The sequence below is a fragment of the Anolis carolinensis genome, chromosome 4 (assembly GCF_035594765.1).
Source record: "Anolis carolinensis isolate JA03-04 chromosome 4, rAnoCar3.1.pri, whole genome shotgun sequence".
Taxonomy (NCBI): Eukaryota; Metazoa; Chordata; class Lepidosauria; order Squamata; family Dactyloidae; genus Anolis; species Anolis carolinensis.
This window is the reverse complement of record NC_085844.1, coordinates 75,523,403-75,542,827: the sequence shown is the minus strand read 5'-3', so window position 1 is coordinate 75,542,827 and position 19,425 is coordinate 75,523,403. Positions and strand designations below refer to the sequence as shown.

The 19,425-nt window shown below is 39.0% G+C and overlaps 1 long non-coding RNA gene across 1 annotated transcript in view; it reads left to right on the top strand.

The window, feature by feature from the left end:
- Positions 1-18,816, top strand: part of LOC103278564 (RNA-directed DNA polymerase from mobile element jockey) — a 406,813-nt gene extending 387,997 nt beyond the window's left edge. Inside the window, exon 15 of the long non-coding RNA XR_010006105.1 lies at positions 17,505-18,816. This is a non-coding gene — a long non-coding RNA (RNA-directed DNA polymerase from mobile element jockey). The remainder of the gene's footprint in view (positions 1-17,504) is intronic.
- Positions 18,817-19,425: the final 609 nt, after the last annotated feature.

The following is a 19,425-nucleotide window of genomic DNA, read 5'->3' as shown; positions in this document are numbered from 1 at the left end:
AGGTAGATGATGAAAACTTTGTTGGATTGGTTGCTATTGATGGGTTTTTCTTATCAATAGCAGGGAACGGGTTAATCACAGAGAAGAGGCAGACTGGAAGAGGGATGCACACATTCAATGCTGGTTTGCCTCTCTCGTGTGATAAAACCCTTAGTAAGCATTAAACATCTTCCTGAATTTGCAACAGAAACTGCATGCATGAGAATTCAACTTATAAATGTACTTTATAATTTCAGTCAATAGTTATCAATAAAGATCTCTATGAAAAGGCTCTTCTAATTCCATTTGATCTCCTTCTGTATAGATTTTTTTTCAGATTATTTCTTGAGATAGTAACTATGTACTACAGGGGATGTTCACCTGACGAGTGAGGAGAGGTTCCAGATGTAAGGTGAGAAATATTGGAAGGACACAGCATTCAAATGTATTACACATTTGCTATTTTGCAGCATTTCTTAGTACAGTAGAGTCTCCCTTATCCAACACTTGCTTATCCAACATTCTGGATTATCCAACGCATTTTTGTAGTCAATGCTTTCAATACATCGTGATATTTTGGTGCTAAATTCATAAATACAATAATTACTACATAGCATTAATGCACATTGAACTACTTTTTCTGTCAAATTTGTTGTATAACATGATGTTTTGGTGCTTAATTTGTAAAATCATAACCTAATTTGATGTTTAATAGGCTTTTCCTTAATGCCTCCTTATTATCCAACATATTCGCTTATCCAACATTTTGCCGGCCCGTTTATGTTGGACTCTACTGTACATGATCATCATTTTTAAAAAGCCGTTGCTCGGATAGACCAATTAAAATTAGAAGAGGAGCTTTGGGGATTTCCAAAAAGAATGCTGTCTTTATTAAGCTAGACCAACAAAGAATATATCGGATTCATACATATTTTAATAAGTATGATGATACAGTTGAAATAAAAATAAGGATGTTGTGTTTGGAAAGATTTTTGGATGTGTCCAATAAAAGGGAGAACATGCAAACAGACAGTAATGTTTTCTCTACAAGTTTAAAAGCAAAAGAGTTTTATTTGCAATATCTTTGAAGTTTTGAGCTGTTGGTTATAATTGAACTAATTCTATGTACATATCTTTCCCCTAGTAGTCTGGCTATATGAGATAAACAAATTTAAAAACATTTTAAAAATAAATTGTCTTTCTTTATGCACATATGATATGTGCATCAGTTATGGAAGCTGAGTATGTCTTTTCTCAAAGCCCCATTAAAAAAACTCAAGTGAGAAATGAAAAATATATTATAACGATGACTATATGCTCAAGTTCTATTGCTTATCTGGGAACGCAGAAGAACAATTCAGGTATGATTTTAGAAGGAAAGAGGATTACTCCTTCTCATTATATTCTAATGTAATGATCAGCCAAATAATTGTCCAAATAACTGGCCCAATGTCAGAGTTCACACATGTCTCCTAAAATGGGTTTGCCTATGGTAAACCCACTATAAACCCAGATGGTAGGGTCTCCGGCTACCTCTGCATCCATGTCAAACCAAATTAATTCTACAGTGTAGATACACCACTGAAGAATATTGAATCCTATTGAAATCAAAACTTCATTCACCTTTTCTGTCTTAAATTTCAAATTTGTAACAGCACGTTGTTCATCAGATGCTCTCAAGGAAAGGTTTCCCCACCCTGGCAACCTCCAGATGTATGGACTGATGCTCTTACATTGTAATCCTGCAGAACTAGTGGTAGTTTGGGGGAGGCTGCTTTAGCATGTGACCAGGCCCGTAAGCAGGATTTTGATTCGGGAGGGGCTGGGATTTTGGTTCGGGGGGGGGGGGGTGAGTCTGAGTGAGAGAGGATCTACCCTAGCAAACCTTTGGTATCGTTATCCCAATACCCCCATGCATACGGGATATATTGAGCATGGTGATCAGATCATGATATGAATAAACATAACAGTTTAAATAATAAATGTAAGGCCTTCTCACAGACCACCCTGAGAATTTCAGGGGGGGGGCTGAAGCCCCCCAAGCCCCCCCCCCCCCCCACTCTGGCTACATGCCTGCATGTGACCCTTTGGTTTTCCTATAGATGCTTTCGTTTGTAGATTGAAAATCATACATAGCATAGCATGAATATTAGCCCAAAATCCTTGCATTACTTTTGTAATTTTTCTGTTTGGGTGTTTGCTGCTGCTTTTGTGTACCTTCAAGTCATTTCCGACTTACAATAACCCTAGCGTGAACCTACCATTGAGATTTCTTGCAGGTTTTGTTCAGATGAGATTTACTATTGCCTTCCTCTGAGGCTGAAAGAATGTGACTTGCCCAAGGTCATCCAGGGCATTCTTATGACTGAGCAGGGATTCAAGTTGTGGTCTACAGAGATCTACCACCTTTTCCCAGGGGGCATTTTTGCCGCGTTTGCCATTTCGCTTAGTGGCAAGGTCGGGGCCTGCTGTGTGCCATCACATGATGCATGGCAGGCCTCGCCCACTTTCCTCCAAAAGTCAGGGGAAAGTGCCAAAAGATGCTTCCTCCACAACTATGGGAATGACAGTGTATTTTGGGTAGTTCCAATGGAGCTACCCGTATGATAGCAGAATGGGCAGCAGGGCAGTGCATGTTGTAGTTTGTTGCCGCCCTTTCTGCCATCCAATGTGGGTAGGGAAAGGGTGGCAAAGCACCCTCTCCTGTTCCCTCCATGTGATGAGGGGAGGAGAGAGGGTGCGTAGGGTGCCACGAGCCTCCCCGTGTGCCTTCCCTTCCACCGGCAATTGCCAGCACAATGACATGGCCCAAAAGGGCTGCATGAAGAGGTCCTTAATCCAGCACTCAAACTTTCCTTTAAATGTGAAATACATGGCTTACTGTATCCTTTGGATTTGGGAAAGATTATAACACTGAATGAATCATAATACACAATGTGATTATTCTTAATAAATAAAAGCAATTGTCAATTAACACAATCTAGTTGATGGAGATTATATAGGTTTATTTACAGAAAGATTTGCAGAAATGTCCAATGCCATTAATGTCCATGGGGCCGGGCTGTGGCGCAGCTGGCTAGTAACCAGCTGCTATAAATCACTACTGACCGAGAGGTCATGAGTTCGAAGCCTGGGTCGGGTTAAGCCTCCGACCATTAATAGCCCCAGCTTGCTGTTGACCTATGCAGCCCCGAAAGACAGTTGCACCTGTCAATTAGGGAAATTTAGGGATGCTTTATGCAGGAGGCTAATTTACAACACCATAAAACTGCCAGCAAAACACGAGGAAAGGAATGCGGAAGTACAGCCACTACTGGACGGTGAAGCAACAGCTCCCCCTGTGGCCGGAATCGTGAAGCTGGAAAAATGTTAAAATTGCCTCTGAGTCTGTCTAATGTATGTTGTTTGTCTGTTGGCATTGAATGTTTGCCATATATGTGTTCATTGTAATCCGCCCTGAGTCCCCTTCGGGGTGAGAAGGGCGGAATATAAATACTGTAAATAAATAAATAAATACATAAATAAATAAATATAAAATTACTGTAATATTCAGCACCATGGTATTTTTTTGAAATGCAAGTACTTCTCACCAAGAGCTTAGTCTCTCAAAAAATGTTGGTTCTGTTCTCCGTACTAAGGCAGCTGGCCAGTTTGTGAAGTCTTGAGGGCAGCTGGTCCCGTCTTCTGGACCTTAGAGCACCTGAATCTTGAAATAAAGCTGCAAAGGCAGTTGACATCTAACACCTCCATTCTGCAAGGGTGAGGCTGAGCATCTGAAAAATAAGTTTAAAAGGTTTATATATTGCATGAAAATCATTCTTGCTATTTTAGCAAAAGTATGACATTCATTAGTCAGTAGATAACATGCTTATCTGGAGACATGAAAACCTTTGCACCTTTTCTAACATGCTGCTTTATCATCTGTAAAATGAGATAATTTGGTGAAACATGAGTATGGCTGAAAGCAAAAAGTATAGGCCCACAGAATGCCATAGTCAGGGTTGGCTCACACAAAATGATCAGTCAGAGCATGCATTAAAGTGATAACTTTGCCCTGTTATATGACAAATTGATTGGGACCAGTGGACTATACCAATATACCTAAAATGATGGGAAGCAGGTATGAAGGGGAATCAAGCACCAATGTGGCTATGCCCCAAAGCTCTGCTGCATCAACATCCACTGGTAGTTTTCCACACACCTCATTGTTATTGTTATGGAAAAACTATGTACCTGTAATGAAATATGAAGTTATTATCTCCTCCAGAGAAGTTGAGTGGATGCTAGTGAATGACTGAAAAATGTAATGTCTTGCTAAAGAGACACAGCCAATGCTTTTCTAATTTCCCTTTGCTTTCCAGTTTGCACAGAATGGCAATGAATGGGGCTGCAATCGCTCTACAAAAAACCGGGGAGGGGGCATTTTATGGTCAACTTCAAACTGGATTATATGATCAGTGTAGATGTGCTTTTTGATGGAACACTTCCTAGTATCTTCTTAATCTTCCTACCTAATTTCAGTGAAACCTAGATCCATATAGCCAGATTTATTCACATCCATCCTTATCTACCTCCCCTGCTTGTTCTGTTTCTGTTGTTTTCCTTTTTGGTTTAGATAATTAAACAGGGCAGGAAACTTTTTCTATTATTTCAGGCACAATGAGACAGAGTTCGGAAAATTTAACTCCCTTTATTCCCTAGTCCACATGGTCAGTGGGAGCTCTGCAGAGAGACCATGCTACTAATAACCAACAACAAAATGTAGGTAGCGTCCTTATGCACACATGTTTAAAAAACATTTTGCAATGCAGGATGAACATTGACAAGAAAAGCCATCATGGCCTAGCAAGAAACAAAAAACAAGCAATTTCAAGGATGTAGAATTTCTGCACAACATTAAAAATATTCAGTTGCTGGTCCTAATATTATAACATTATACACAGAGGTGTACTTCATAACAGCCAATCCCATTTTCCATCTCATTTACACCTACTGACCTTTCTTTTCCATGCAGAGACAATAGACACATATCTAGGGGCATATGGAAAAACAGTCTCTGACTCTTTCAGTTTAATTTGGAAAATGTCTACGCTGATCGGTTGTAAGAGCCCAGATCAGCTGGAAAATCCTGAATACATTCATAGCTCAATGGGTCTATAGTTCATTTTTTCTTGTTCTCAATTTACATTGGTCAGACTTTATTTTCTCTCCCCCAGTTGAAAAACAAGACTAAAGTGAAAATGGTGGACCTGTTGTCCAACAAAGTACGTCAGTGGTTAAGTGTTTCTCTCACTAGAAATACTGATATATACATGTATTTACATATTGCTTCCCAAGTCCTATTGTACTTAAATATGTGCATCGTTATGCCACCAACAGTGACAGTTATTAAATAGCATTAGAATCTCTCTTAATCTTCCTTTGGAATTTGGTGGCAGACTCATGTCTGTGCACAGATTATTTCAATCTCTTGAGTTTTTTGGGTGGAGGAAGGGAGGGAAGAAGCCCCTACAAGAAATTAATAATATATTGTATGTCTTGACTGATATGGCAATGATTTTTTAAAAACTAAGTATGAGCTGTAAGATGTATGGTACCACTTTAATCCATTTTAAATCAATGTTGTCAGCATTAGAGGTGTGCATTCGTATAGAATTGCTGTTTGTTTTGTGTAGTTTCATTCGTGTCGTTTCATTTTCGTATTCGTATCCCGCTAACAAAAATGGGCTGCCAATATGACACAAATTTTAATCTGGCTTACAAAACACCTAAAATTTTCAGACCATTGGCTGCAATGGGAGGGCTACAGAGGCTCACCCCCCCCCTCCTCAGTTTTTGGGCTAGAGGGGTGAAAATCACCACACATGGAGGGCATTTTGACATCAGATGTAATTAGGAGGTACTGCTCTCCCAGACTCAGCTTAGGGTGCCAAAATAACTGTTCTTATTGTTAATATAAATATTATCATCAAGACCCATCAATTCACATCGGATGTAATTGGGAGGCACTGCTCTCCCATACCCAGACTCAGCTTAGTGTACCAGAGTAACTATCATTATTTATATTAATATTATTATTAACACCCATTGGCACACATCAGCTGGAATGGGAAAGCAGCCCTCTGTCAGTATCTGAAACAAAAGGAAATGAAAGCAAGCACAATGATTGTGCGGCTTTTATTTTCGTGTTGCTTCTCATTTCCTACTGAAATGTCGTCATTCGTTTTGTGTAGACAAAAGTCGAAACTAAATTATAGCACAAAGGAAACAAATAAAAAAATGTTGCGCACACCTCTAGTCAGCATCATCCAATCAAACAGACCTAGTATGACACTCTGATCAGTTGAATCCCCAGTGTTGTTATCTACAACAATGTCAAACAAATGATTGAAAGATGGCCAGGGCTGGTTGAAAGCTTCAGAAGCTCTTGGGTGCGGTGATGCTGCTGACTGTCTTCCACCATCAATGCTTTTATGTTTGGGCGATCTAAGATGCCCAGTTTGAAGTGCCAGATTGACCTCTGTCAAACACATTGCTGCTTCCTGACTCCGGGAGAAGCTTTTCAGAGTGATGACAGGATGAGTAGTTCTTTCTCTAGCAGAGCTTTAAGGCAATAGCCACATTGGTGCTTGGCTTCTGCCTGCTTCCCACCATTTTAGGTATATCTGAGTGTAGCCTTTTCTAAGCCCATTGGTGCCAGTCAGTTTCCTCACTGTCAACCACTAATACTGAGCCTAAGAATTCTAACTAATTTTTTTGCATTGGAAAACACATTACATGAGAAAATACTTCAGATTACTGTGTTATGGCTGAATTTATATTTGGTAAACCAATTCTCACTTGTAATAACTTTGTATACCACATTATTCCTTTTGCCAACCAAAATCTGTTTTTTCATGTCATTTTTCAAATTCTTAACTTTTTTCATGCCAATTATCATTAATAAGAACACATTCTGGCAGAGTACAGAAATTAAGTGTCTGTATTCAGATTTCAACATTAATGCTGTTACAAATCAACATTACTTGGAATCAAAGCATGGCCAGAATAAGGGAAAAGGCTGTTGCTTGCTCTACATTCATAATATTAATCGCTTTAATATTAGATTGTTTCTGACAGGTCCAATGTTAATTTCAATAATAATGATCATAAAGGGTATTCTGATGAGCATATTATCTCTGTTAAATGGAGCAGATAAATTGGTGCCAGTCCTGATTTTGGATTGTTAGTTGGGACAGAGCAGTGTAAACAATTAATAGTTTAGTTATTCAAAACCTTGAGTACATCTACACTATAGGATTAATGCAATTTGATGCCACTTTAATTGACACGGCTCAATGCTATGGAATCATGGGAGCTGTAGTTTGTCTAATAAATCCTCAACTTGTCATGTGTCTTAACCAGGGGCTGATTATTGCAGAAGTCCTATGGCATCCCTCTCCCTGTATATAAATCAGCTCAAAGTCGGTAACAGATTTCAGAATTTTTACTATATTCACATGTTTCTGGAATCTTGACATGAAGTTTGGTATCACTAACCCTCTACCTGAGAAAGATCCCTCTAATGTTTTGTTCCTAAACAAAATAAGAAAGGAAGTGTGAAGTGCAAGAAGACATAGTGTGAAGTGTAGAGACAGGGCAATGTTAAGAGAAGAGAGCAGATGGGACAATATATCCCAATTCCCAGACTGTCCTGGACATCTGGTTCGCCTGGGAAAGGATATTGTAACAGCTGTTTTTTGTTGTTCAGATAGGATTGTTCACCCAAGTTGAAGATTTTATTAACAAACCCATATTGTCCATTACTACAATAATAGGTCTGGACAGACCCAACAATTCCATATACCAAATGCCCTTGTCCTATCTTTATTTAATCTGTCACGACAACGCTGTAGCCTTTAAACTGTTCTTGACACACACTGTTGGAGGAAATGAAGTAAGCACGGTTCAAACCTGGATGGTGCATTTATATTTCTGTATTTATTTGCTATTACTTTCTGTGGGAACAGGGAGAGGCACCTTCTCTTTTATCTGCAGTGCCTCAGCCTCACTACTAGCATTTTATGATGTGCATTGGCATGGAGAAGAGAGGCAATTTACCAGCAAAGCCTTGGCCGGCAAAAGCACAGAAACCATCCCAGCTGACAATATTAGGCAAGCACTCTTTCTTCTTGAGATCATATAGTGAGGCAGCCAAAAATACCAGTGTAGTAGGCCTTCCGCTTTTTCTTCTTTTTTTTTCAAAAGTGAAGAAACCCTGAAAAACACAATTTACTTTTTTAACAGAGAAAATGCTTCTCAAGAAGTCTCTGGGGATCCTCTAAGCATAGTTCTATGGTCAACTTTAGGATGGAAACACCTTTGAAGGAAGGTGGATAGTATGTAGTACAATGGTTCTCAACCTGTGGGTCCCCAGGTGTTTTGGCCTACAACTCCCAGAAATCCCAGCCAGTTCACCAGTTGTTAGGATTTCTGAGAGTTGAAGGCCAAAACATCTGGGGACCCACAGGTTGAGAACCACTCATGTAGTAAAGGTAAAGGTAAAGGTTTCCCCTGACGTTAAGTCCAGTCATGTCTGACTCTGGGGGTTGATGCTCATCTCCATTTCTAAGCCGAAGAGCTGGCATTGTCCGTAGACACCTCCAAGGTCACGTGGCCAGCATGACTGCATAGAGCGCCGTTACCTTCCCGCCGGAGCAGTACCTATTGATCTACTCACATTTGCATGTTTTCGAACTGCTAGGTTGGCAGAAGCTGGAGCAACAGCAGGCGCTCACTCTGCTCCCGGGATTTGAACCTGGGACCTTTCAGTCTTCAAGTTCAGCAACTCAGTGCTTTAACACACTTCACCACCGGGGTTCTTATGTAGTAGATTAAGTGAAAGAGCTTATTATTTAGTGCAAGTGTTGATTATTAAATGTGTTGCAAATGATTGGCTTGATCTAAAAGTTGGGCCTGATGAAGGTATTCTTAATCCTATTATACAAGAAACTTCAGATCAATATTTTCCTGTGGTTTCAGAAAAGAATTAGAAGGTTTCTGGAAATAAAGGACTTCTGGAAATAAAGGCCAGTGGGGACGCTGATTGTGTCAAAAGCATCTGGCTTTTGTTAAGCACAGGCTTGTTTACACCAAAGGTCATCAGTTTTCTACCTGTGCAAAGATTTATGCTAATCTGACCTTTTCTGCATAGTAATGTGCCTTTACTGTTAGTACACACAATATGCATAAAGTATTTATTATAGATCATTGACTTCCTAGGTGGATTCACTGTAAATACATTTTTCCACTTTAGTTTATATTTGAGTTGTATTTATTTGTTTTCTGACTGTGATGATTTGTTGACTGTGAGAAGTTGTTATATTTTCTTTTCTTTTGTAGTATTCTAAAGACAATCACTTGATTTTTTTTAAAGTCTGGCAGTGATGGAGATATGTGACTTTAACAAGGCCACTTGAACCATCTGGTGGAAATGAACTGGGTGGTGAATTTGTGTCAATCCAGTGAGTGACCCTATCCTGCTGTGGCATGCATCATTAATGGAGCTCAGCTTCTTCTGATCATATAAACACATGCTCCTGTATTCAGTGTGAATCAGTATACTTTGCTCAGCATTTCTGCCCGTACCATCTGCTTTTCAGCACTCCATTGAATGAGAATATTGTAAACCCTTATTTCTGAATTCAGACCTGATGGCTTTTCTATTGATCTTTTAACAAGGCACTTTAAGCAGGACTTGTGTATCCAAGTGAATACCTAGCCCTATCTTTTGGATACAGATGGGGGAAAAAAATAAACATGTACGATTTAATCAGTGAGCCAAGAACACCCATTCTGATTGGGTGGGATAAAATTGGTGCAAATGTACTGTATATACTCAAGTATAAGCCTACCCGAATATAAGCCCAGGCACCTAATTTTACCGAGCGTGGTAAATTTCAGAAATAAAAATAGATATCAATAAAAGTACATTAATTGAGGCATCAGTAGGTTAAATGTTTTTGAATATTTACATAAAGCTCAAATTTAAGATAAGACTGTCCAGCTCTGATTAAATCATTATTCTCTTCTTCTTCAATGTAAATGTGCTTATGTATCCTTTTAATAATAATAGAAAATAATACATGTAATAATAATAATAATAAATACAGGAAAATAATACATGTAATAATAAATAATGTAATAATAATAATAAGAAGAAGAAGATCAGAGTGAAATAATAAATGTATTACTAATAATAAAAAATAGAGTAAAATAACTGTAATAGTAGCAACAATAATAGAGAAAAATAATAAATGTAATAATACCAATAATAATAGAGAAAATAATAAATGTACCATATATTCTCGAGTATAAGCTGACCCAAATATAAGCCAACCAGGATGCTCACCCAAGTATAAGACGAGGGGGGCTTTTTCAGTCTTAAAAAAAAGGCTGAAAAACTAGTATATACAGTATTTGATGCTCTTTGTTTACTCTGTTTTTTTAAAACCACATTGGCCTCAATCTGACTGTAAAGAGTTGGAAACAGAGAAACTGCCACTCACCTGACACCCAGTAACCCTTTCTTAAAAATGCCTTGTTGTGCAATCTAAAAGCACGCCGCTTGTAGGATGTTTCTAGTGGTTCTGTCACATTATGTAGGAAACTATTTGCATCAGACAATGTGAATTGATTGAAACACTTTGGAAATCGAGTGTTATTTGATGTCCTTCTGTGTACTCTGATCTTTGGATAATTAACTCCTAGACAGCATAGCTGACCTTCCAGAGCTGTTGCTTTTGTTTACTCTTGTTGACTCCAGTAATACTGTAGTTGTTCCTCATCTGCCTAATATGGTACTTAAGGCATTTGCGTTTGGCAGACAAAAAAGGTTTCTTAGGCCCCTTCCACACAGCTGAATAAAATCCCACATTTTCTGCTTTGAACTTGAATATATGGAAGTGTGGACTCAGATAACCCAATTCAAAGCAGATATTGTGGGATTTTCTGCCGTGATATTCTGGGATATAGGGCTGTGTGGCCCTTAGAGAAATCTGACTAGTCTATTCCTTTCAAACTTTGCTGCAATCTCCCTTCCCTCTCCAAGTTGTATGACAGCTTGGGAACTCCATGGCCAAAGAAAGATGACACAGATAAGTGCCACTTTGTTTTCTCATGTGGGGAGCATGGGGATAGTGGGATGGCAGGACTGGCCCATGTGAACAGCAAGCTAGTTCTGAACTGGAACCAGCACCTGTTCACACCACCTCAGAGTCTGAAACAAAACTGCATTAAATGGTTGTGACCCACATAGAGGGCAAGATGGCCCTGTGTGTTATGTAAATGTCATGGAGTGGATTCTCGCCCACTTCAGGGTATTTGGCCCATGTGAATGAGTCCTTAGATCAGTGATTCTCAACCTGGGGTTCCCAGATGTTTTTGGACTACAACTCCCAGAAATCCCAGCCAGTTTACCAGCTGTTCGGATTTCTGGGAGTTGAAAGCCAAAACATCTGGGGAGCCCAGGTTGAGAACCACTGCCTAAGATGATCTAGAATCTCAGTCATATTTAAAAATCGAATGCTATTTTCATATGATAGTATTTAAACTTTTTAATCAGCTTTATTTTGTTTTAACTTTAAAAAAAATCATATTGGTTCCCAGTTGAAAAAGAGGAAGGATTCAAATAAACAAATAAATATTATGATTTAAAACCTAATAAAAATCAATTGGCCATGCTGGCTGGTAAAAAGGTGTTGTAGCCCAACAAATGTAAAGGGTTGCATGAGGAGGACAGCATAGTCGTTCCCATGAGCTTTGCTATCTTCTTTCTTTGACACTTGAATTCAACACGAGGAATGGAATTTCTCTAGTTTATGAAGTCAACTGGGAATTAATGCAGGTTGTCTAAATGGCACCCTAGACATTAAGCTTTTAAGATCCCTGGGGCAATTAATGATCGCAAGGGAAAAATACACTCAAGTTAATCTTTTAAAATGCACATTATTGATCAAGTTTGAGAATGTCATTATTCCATGTTAACATTTCCAGTCATTAATGGTCAATCAATGAAGTGGCAATTGAACATAAAACATATGAATAAGATATTGCTATGCTATTCAGCTGAAAATAGCAGAAACGGTTTGTTTACTTCTAGGAGGCAAAAAGTTAGCATTAATCCCTTTCTAGGCAAAGAGGTTATCATTTTGCTTTGGAATGAGAACAATTTGTTAGAGGGATAATGAATAGCTAAGTTATCCCAATACGCTTTAATCAAAAAGGAATGCCTCAAATAGGCAACATGTATTTTCCTGCTGCTTGTAGAACAGAGTAACTTAACTCGAGTTGTTCACTGCTGACCGTGAAATTATAGTACCTTTTCTGCTGTCTTGTATGTTAGGTCTTTTTTTTTCTCTTCCTGGTGATAATACAGGGTTAATTGGGTTTAAACCTTTAAATCTATTTCATTTCTATTTATAGATGGCATGCAATAGGTCAAATGTTCAGATGCATAATGTTTAATGAAAGCTTTATATAAGCCATTGGGTAGCTGTAAATGTAAATCTCCCCAGTCAGCTATTATTCAAATTACTTTTTATTTGGGCTAAGCAGCTATGGCTTTTGAGATGAGAGTCATGTATGGTTCCTTGTCTGAAATCCGTGTCATGTATATAATAAAACAATGTGCAATTATTGATAAAAGACAGCTCATAAACAAGTTTTATTGTGTACATTGTATCTAAAAATGAGAGCTCTTTTTGGATAATATTAATGGAACAAATGGACAAATCCGTACTCACCACCTATTTGACCTAGAAGGGGTTTAACTTAATTTTTCATGAACCCTGCACTTTTAGTAGTAAAGAATATTAGTTATTTAAATACCCTAAAGGCACCAAATCCCATTGAACTTGGAAGCTAAGCAGAGTCAGTCTAGGATAGTACTTGTATAGGAGCTCATCAATTAATGTCAGTCTGTATTGCAGAAGAAGGAATTGATACAATTACTTCTGAGTATTACTTGCCCAAGAACATCCTATGGGGTGACTATAGGTCAACAGGCAACTCAAAGGCACACACACACACACAAAGTCACACTCACTAGGGCCAGCCCAAGATAATTTTCTACCTGAGGTGGTAGAATGAATGTCCCCTCATCATTGTTTTCTACCTGAGGTGGTAGAATGATAGCCCCCTCATCATTTAATGGGGATTACACTTTTTTGTTAACATGATGAGTTTTAGCTGAAAAGTACCTTATCATAAAGGCTACCAGAATTGCCACAGATCGTGGTGATTCTGGTGATGCCTGTCAGGGGGCATGGGGAACCCGTAATCCCATGTCCTGCATCACCCGGCTTACCAGCATGCCGGTCCCACAACTGGAAGTGTTAACCATGCGACTTCTCCCCATCACTGCAACACGGGAAGCCTCTTGTGGTGTCATCACAATGGCATATGTCAGTTTGGCTATAACTTACCCACAGAGCCCCACCAGAAGTTAATCTACATCGTGGGATGGAAGCTGGCAGACTCTGTGGGTAAACTATGGCTGAACCAATGTATGCTCCCATCTGATGAGGTTGTTAGACTCCCTTACCTATGAGAAATATGTTTTAAGATGCCCGGACCAAATGCCTATATTTTCAGTTCCCATGGCCAACAGGGAACCAACCCACTCTCGACCTTCCTCTTGTTGCTTCCTCAACAGATGCACAAGATAAAGGCAGAACCATGCCACAGAATTATACTAGAGGACTGAGAGAAACTACAAACAGTTCAAGTAGGTTTTTTTTCATGTCAGGAGCAACTTGAGTCACTTCTGGAGTGAGAGAATTGGGCGTCTGCAAGGACATTGCCCAGGGGACGCCTGGATGTTTTTGATGTTTTTACCATCCTTGTGGGAGGCTTCTCTCATGTCCCCGCATGGAGCTGGAGCTGATAGAGGGAGCTCATCCGCACTCTCCCCGGGTGGGATTCGAACCTGGCAGCTTTCAGGTCAGCAACCCAACCTTCAAGTCACTTAGTCCACTACGCCATCTGGGGGCTCCAGTTCAAGTAGTGGTGACTGTGGTTAACTGAAACTCATGGAAAATGAACCTGTGGATCAGAGGGTCTTACTGTATTTAATATCAATTCATATTTTCAGCTGTCTTGTATCCCTCCTTGAGAGGAAGGTATGATAAAAATAAAATAATGAATTGCTATTGGGATGAGTATTGATGTTAGTATCCATAGATTCTACAAAAGACTGGAGCCATATTTTTTGGTTGTTATATATACTTGCTCTGATCACATGAATTGGAATTACTTTTTAAAGAGAATCAAGCAGCATTTTAGATTTGCACCTTGACTGTAGTGTCAATCTAAAACGATGCATTCAGGTCAAATTCAGTGGCCAACCATGGATGACAAATAGATTAAAAGTTTATGAATACCTATGATTGGATAAATGCACAAAAGGCTGATGACCAAAGGTCTAGATTTGTTCTCTTTAATAGTAACATAGTATTTTCATTGTACTTGACAAGGAGTAGAACTTTGAAAGCTTAATTTTTTTACTACAGTTCCAAGAATCCACAAGCAAACATGAGCAGTGGTCCTGCTGGCTGAGGTATTCTGGAAGTTGTATTTAAAAAAAGTATTTTCCCCCAAGCACTGCTAAGGACTAGTCAAAAGTATTTCTATATTGATTCACAAGCCAGCATCATAGCCAAACTGAGAACAAACACTTTTATTGTCTTGAGATGGAATCCCTATCATGTGAGTTAACATTAAGAGGAGAAATTCCCACCTGGAACCTATGTTTGCTGGTGGAAACCCTTTTCTGGAAACCAGTTGAGTCTCATTGCCAACATCCTGTTTCAGCCAACTATGTTAGGCTTATCAAGTTACACATATGTTTCTTATACAGTATAATACATGGCCTTGTCAGTGTGTTTGTCTGTATTTCTGGTGTATTTATTGCTGAAAAGAAATTGCTGAGAATAAAAACTGACCCAGAAATCTTAGTTCAACTGCCAGTACATACTGCTTAATCTTTTGGAGCATGAAATAGTAATATCTGAGAAATGTGAAGAATTGTTTACTGTGGTGCTTATATGTGCAACAGAAATGACACTGTCTTTGATATTATAAAGTTCATATGTTTATTGAGGGTAACTATTCAGAACCTATACATTTGTTATGCTCTAATTTCATACCCCATATATGTGCCAGGACATTAATAACAAAGTTAAAATGATATTGATGATATGGATTTTTAAAAATGAAGTTGCACAAAATTTAAAATATTTGGTCAGGAAGAGGATCAGCCAATTGGCCCGGATTTTGAGTTATAGGAAGACTTGGTTGATTATATATTGAGGACTGACTAATATGCTAAACCAAAGTGGGCTCTCTATTTTGATTGCTTAGTGAGCATGTTCCACCATGTCAGGCATGTGTTTTACTGAATTTTTTAACAGTGTGCATCATGCCAGCAGTACCGAGTTCAAGCAGTTTTACAAGACTTTGACTCACTTAATACAAATAGTGATTTACAGGCAGCAGTTGTTGCTTCCTCATCTTAAGGTCAGTTAGTCCATTAAACTCAGATCTGGGATAGGAATTGTTTTGTTTGATTTAATCACTCCTAGGATTTGTCCTGGGCATTCCAGAATTTTGTAAGAAAAAAATAATTCCCACTTAACCACAGAAATATCTTGCTGTGGATTTTTGTGTGTGCTGTTCTCATAGTAGAATAGTGGGTTCCTATGCAACAGCTCTTCCCAGATGAGTAACAGTTGTCCTCTAACATGATAACTTAAGATGGAGCCCCCAGATGGCATAGTGGAATAAGTGACTTGAAGGTTGGGTTGCTGACCTGAAAACTGCCAGATTCGAATCCCACCTGGGGAGAGTGCGGATGAGCTCCCTTTATCAGCTCCAGCTCCATGTGGGGACATGAGAGAAGCCTCCTACAAGGATGGTAAAAATGTCAAAAACATCCGGGCATCCCCTGGGTAATGTCCTTGCAGATGGCCAATTCTCTCAGTCCAGAAGTGACTCAAGTTGCTCCTGACACAAAAAATTTTTTTAAGAGATCACTGATCAACACATTGAAGTGATCACCGTGTTTGGGTTTTCAGCAGGGATTGACAAGACATATTCCTGGGATTATCCCCAGGGCTGTTTTTATGGACCTTTGCTGTTGTCGATTCCTTCATTGGTTCTTTTTCTGCTGAAAGGAAGAGAAAATGACCTCTCCTGGTAAAATCGAAAAAGTGCAATTCACCTCTTAGTGCTCAACTTAATTGACCATCACTGGTCAGTGTGTAACCAGAATTTGGGATTTTTCTGACTTAGGGGTATTGGGAACAGTCGGGCCAGTTCTCAAGCAGAACCGGCTACAACAGTTTTCATAGAATCAAAGAATCATAGAATATTAGAGTTGGAAGAGACCTTATGGGCCATCCAGTCCAACCCCCTGCTAAGAAGCAGGAAATCACACTTAAAGCACCCCCAACAGATGGCCATCCAGCCTCTGCTTAAAAGCCTCCAAAGAAGGAACCTCCACCACACTCCAGGGCAGAGAGTTCCACTGCTTAACAGCTCTCACAGTGAGGAAGTTCTTCCTAATGTTCAGGTGGAATCTCCTTTCCTGTAGTTTGAAGCCATTGTTCTGTGTCCTAGTCTCCAGGACAGCAGAAAACAAGCTTGCTCCCTCCTCCTTATGACTTCCCCTCACATATTTATACATGGACATCATGTCTCCTCTCAGCCTTCTCTCCTGCAGGCTAAACATGCCCAGTTCTTTAAGCCGCTCCTCATAGGACTTGTTCTCCAGACCCTTGATCATTTTAGTTGCCCTCCTCTGGACACATTCTAGCTTGTCAACATCTCCTTTCAATTGCAGTGTCATTTTGCAGTCCCTGACATGGGGTGTCAGTCTCCTGCTGACCTCCCATTCAATGGTGGTACCCTACTACCTACTTGCTTCTTGGTTGTGATGGAAAGAGGAGAACCTCCCAGCTCCCTTAGCATGGTGGCATTCTGGCTAATGTCAACCAGAGCACCAAGGATAAGATTGACAGCATGTCAGGGATGGACACTGGTGCAACACGAAGAGTTGGAGTCTCTAATGCCCAGACACACCATGTTAGGTGTGTCTGAGCATTAGAGACTCCCTCCCACCTTTGAAGCAGTTTTGGGAGTTCCTTTCAAGACTCCACATGGTGTCTTGATGTCTGAAATGTCAGCTCAGGTCTACATCAGCATAGAAAGGCTCCTAAATAGGCTGCCCTTCATTTAATAGTTGACCTCAAAATATACACATTTTTCAATGCAAATACTGTAGATTCTGGAAATGGTTTGAGGCTAGCCTCTGCAGGGCACATATAAACAACATCCAGGCCTCAAACTGATTTCAAGAATTCACATAGAATCGTCTTCATAGTGAAATTGCTTCCTTCTTGGCCAGTTTCACACTGATCTAAATTGTTAATGTAGATATGCCCATAGCCTTTTGACCATTGCTGTTTTTGTTTCTTCATTCTTTTCAGGTCGTAAAGTCTCTGGAGAGAAACCCTTTAAATATGTCATGGGGACAGTTGGAGAATATGTGGAGAATCCCGAAGTAGAAAATTGCTTGCAGGATCTGCAACAATTACTCATCTTGGCCTACAAAGAAATTTGGAACTATTATCATAGCTATCATGAGAAGCAGGTTGTATACTCTGTTGGATTTCACACAAAAAAGAATGGGATGGAAGAAAAAAGCCCCGAGTTGCTTGTGATCTCTTGAGCAATGGCCTATAGCAGTATTTCTCAAATTCTGCTTCTCCAGGTGTTTTGAACTTCAACTCCCAGAAATCCCAACCAGGTTACAAAATGTTATGAATTTTGGGAGCTGAAGTTGAAAACATTTGGAGTAGTACAATGTGAGAAGCTCTGGCCTATGGAATAAGTCTCATGTATGAAGGACTTCAACGATACAGAGCCCAAAGTCTTCAATCTCACTTTGTTTATGATATAACCATCTGGAATAACACTCTAGATTGTAGCAATATATTTAAGAAGGTTCTGAGAGAGGTACCATTTTCAAAATATGCTGAGACATAAATCAGTTAGAACATGTTTCTAGGAAAGGGAGATCTTGTCTAAGAAACCTTAACTTGTCAAGAATGATTTTTTCTGTCAGATGCATTATACTGCACTGATGAATGTGAAATGGAAATACCTTATGGTGTGAGGAATGTATGCACATTACAAATGCATTAAATTAGGTCTTGTGATGTACATGTATTAATTTATGTTACAAAGCTAAAAATAGATTTAATGCTAAATTTTAGAATATAGACTAATAAAAATCAGGAAATTATAAAACAAGACCTTCTTAAATCAATTTAATTAATTCTCACAGGAACTGAAGCTCAAAAAAGCTGTTATGCCTGTGGCTGTGGGTGATTTCCTGCCCACCCCACCCCCAAAACACACACATATAACTGTGGGAATGATCAGATTTTTTTCAGTGATGGGCTATAAAATACAATTTCTTGCTTAGAATATACTTTGTGTATACATTTTATTGTGATTTCTGATTGAAATTTTATTGACTGGGCAGAGTTCCATATTTTTGATCCTAGTAAATATTCACATTTATTCAAAAATGCAGGCAATATCCCACAAATATTTAGATTTGCCTACAATTTAGTTTAAATATCAAAGCTGGGAATTAACTAAGAAGAATGTTGAAACCAGTGACTGAGGACAGAGAAATGTACACATTTTGTGGCTTCTCATTATCATTCTTCTGGCATAAGTATCAATGAAGTTCACCATCTGATCCAAGTCAAAATCTTCAGGACAAACAGAATTCTATGAAATTTTCATCTCAAAACATGATTCTTGGATGGAAGACAAAGTTGTCATTTCTGCAGTTTTTAATGTTATGTTCAATCAAGATTCAGATGTTACAGAAATACATGTGAGCTTGAAAATATTTCAGAATCGTTTACAGAGGACTAGATCCAAAGGTGAACAATTGCAAGTGAAACAAAAAAATCCAGTGGAAGAAAAAATGAGTCATTCCTATCTCTCCACTACACTTTATTCTATATCCTCAAAAATGCCCATGTGGTGCTGAAGAAATTCCCTGGAACAGATTTTTCAAAGGGGTAATAAAGGCAGTTTAATAATAATAATAATAATAAAACTTTATTTATACCCCGCCACCATCTCCCCAACGGGGACTCGGGGCGGCTTACATGGGGCCATGCCCAGAACAGTACAATATAGCAAAATATAAAACAACATATCACAATACAATTAAACAATACAATAAATAATCATATATACTGCAACACAAAATCATATATATATATATAAAACAGGGCGAGCCGCATGAGACACTTAATTAAAACTTGGGGTGAGAAAAGGATAAGAATACAATCAGGGAGACCAGGGAAATAAGATAAAAACAAT